Below are 2,500 nucleotides of genomic sequence, written 5' to 3'. Positions count from 1 at the left end.
AAGTCTGGGGGGAAAAAGAAAATGGAACCTGACGCCTCCGAGGAGGGGGCGCCCAGGGAAGGAGGGAGATCCGGGTTGACCTGGTGACCGGACGGGAAAGCGGCCACCGGGCGTGCCCGTTCAAACCTACGGGTTGACCTGGTGGCCGGGAAGCGAACCGGCCAGCAGGCGAACCCGTTCGATTCCATGGGTTGACCTGGTGCCCGGGAGGGGACTCTGAAAAATTTTCAGCCCTTTCGGCTCGGGGTTGACCTGGTGGCCGAGAGGGGACTCGGACGGCAGGCAAGCCGCCCTGGGCTCACCCTCCCCGGCCGCAGCGAGGGACTGCCCCCCACCCACCCACCCCCCCCCCCGGCTGACAGGATCAGGGCGCACTGGATGTCCGGGACAATATTTTCCCCGACGCCGGGGAGGGCGGGCGGGCGGAGGGGCTCTGGCGGCCAGCCCGGGCCCCGGAGCTCGAGAAGGAAAAAAGGACCGGGCCCGCGAGAGACGGGGGCCCTGCCGCAGGGGGGCAGTCCGACCGGGGCTCACCGTGCGGCAGGCCCGGGCGTCGGCAGGGGAAAGCGGGCGAGGAGGCGCGGGGGCCGGGTGCCTACGGCCATACCGGACCGAACGCCCCCGATCCCGTCCGATCTCGGAAGGTAAACCGTCCCGGGCCTGGCTAGTACTTGGATGGGTGACCGCCTGGGAATCCCAGGTGCCGTAGGCAGCTTTTCCCGGTCCGAGCCAGCTCTCTCTCCTTTTCTGGGGAGGAAGGAGAGGGGGGGGACGGGCCGGAAAGCCCCTCGTCGCTCCTGCCGAGTCGGAGGTCGCGGCCGCAGGTCACGGGTCTGGGCGCCTGGGGTCCGGCTCCCCACCCGGCTTCCTCCGCGGAGGACCCACCGAAGCCGCTGGGGGAGACCCCGGGCATGGGGCGGACTGGCCCGGACCCTCCCGGCCGCCGGCCCGCAGGACCGCCCCGAATCCCCCCGCCCCGCGGCCACCCAGGCCAGGCCTGGCCAGGCGGGACGGACGGCGGGTGTCCAGCGCCCAGCGGCTTCCGCCAGCGGGGACCCACGGCCCCCAAAGCCGCAGGGGGAGGCCCCGGGCCCGGGACGGACTCGCTCGGACCCCCTGCGCCCGGGCGCCGGCTCGCGGGACCGCCCCGAATCCCCCCGCGGCCACCCAGGCCAGGCCTGGCCAGGCGGGACGGACGGCGGGTGTCCAGCGCCCAGCGGCTTCCTCCAGCGGGGACCCACGGCCCCCAGAGCCGCAGGGGGACACCCCGGGGCCGGGACGGACTCGCTCGGACGCGCTCGGACCCCCTGCGCCCGGCCGCCGGCTCGCGGGACCGCCCCGAATCCCCCGCCCCGCGGCCACCCAGGCCAGGCCTGGCCAGGCGGGACGGACGGCGGGTGTCCAGCGCCCAGCGGCTTCCGCCAGCGGGGACCCACGGCCCCCCAGAGCCGCAGGGGGAGACCCCGGGGCCGGGACGGACTCGCTCGGACGCGCTCGGACCCCCTGCGCCCGGCCGCCGGCTCGCGGGACCGCCCCGAATCCCCCCGCGGCCACCCAGGCCAGGCCTGGCCTGGCCTGGCAGGCCGGCGTGCAGCTCCCCCGGGCTTCCTCCCCCGACGACCCGCGCCCCCCCGAGCCGCAGGCGGAGACCCCGGCCCCGGGGCGGACCGGCCCGGGCTCGCTCGAGCCCCCTGCGCCCGGCCCGCAGGACCGCCCCCCCCCCCCCCCCGAATCCCCCGGGAGAGGCCCGGCCTGCACGCCACTGACGACCCGCGGCCCCCAAAGTCGCGGGAGGCGCCCCCGGCCCCGGGGGCCGGTTAGCTCCGTGTCGCTCCGCGCCCCCCCCCCGCCCCTCGCTGCCGGGACCGGGCACCGCCCCAGAGTCAGCCGCAGCCGGACGGCCTGAGAGCTGCCCTCCTGTGGACGACGGTGAGTTTACCTTGACACTAACCGGCCATCAGCCAGGTCAACCCCATTGCTAGACTGGGGTGGACCTGGTGGCCGAGTGGGGACTTGGAACATTTGACAGCTGCTCCCCGGGGCTTGACCGCTTGTCCTGAACGCCCCCCCCCCCACCCCACCCCCCCCAGCCCCCGGCTCCTGCTCCCCTCTCCCCAGCCTCGGTGCTCCGCTCCCTGCCTCGGAGGCTGCCCCTTTGCGGCGCCTGCATCGCCTCCGAGGACGCGCACCTTCCGGAGGCTGGACGTAAAGCCTGACGCCCGCCACCGCCGCCGACCCGGCTCTCCGAGGGACGACTGTGAGGCCTCCCCCCACCCCCGGACCGCCCTGGGGACGACTGCTAAGCCTCCCCCAACGGACCGCCCGGGGGAAGACTGCTAAGCCTTCCCCGGACCTGCTCCCTCTCGACTATTAAGCCCCCCCTCTGTGGTCCTCAGGACCGCTGCCGCGCAGCCCTCGGAGTGGGGTGACACCCGGGCCGGAAAGGAAACCGGCCACCAGGTCAACCCGTCGAATCCGTTGGGTTGACCTGGTGGCCGGA

At 75.1% G+C, this 2,500-nt stretch overlaps 1 non-coding gene across 1 annotated transcript; it reads left to right on the top strand.

Moving 5' to 3' along the window:
- The first annotated feature begins 593 nt into the window (after positions 1 to 593).
- On the top strand, positions 594 to 712 carry LOC128823858 (5S ribosomal RNA). The gene has a single exon (XR_008442093.1). It is a non-coding gene; the product is annotated as a 5S ribosomal RNA (ribosomal RNA).
- The last annotated feature ends 1,788 nt before the right edge of the window (positions 713 to 2,500 follow it).

The sequence above is a fragment of the Malaclemys terrapin genome, chromosome 15 (genome assembly GCF_027887155.1).
Source record: "Malaclemys terrapin pileata isolate rMalTer1 chromosome 15, rMalTer1.hap1, whole genome shotgun sequence".
NCBI lineage: Eukaryota > Metazoa > Chordata > Testudines > Emydidae > Malaclemys > Malaclemys terrapin.
Note: the sequence above shows the minus strand (reverse complement) of the source record. Positions and strands in the feature narration are given on the sequence as shown.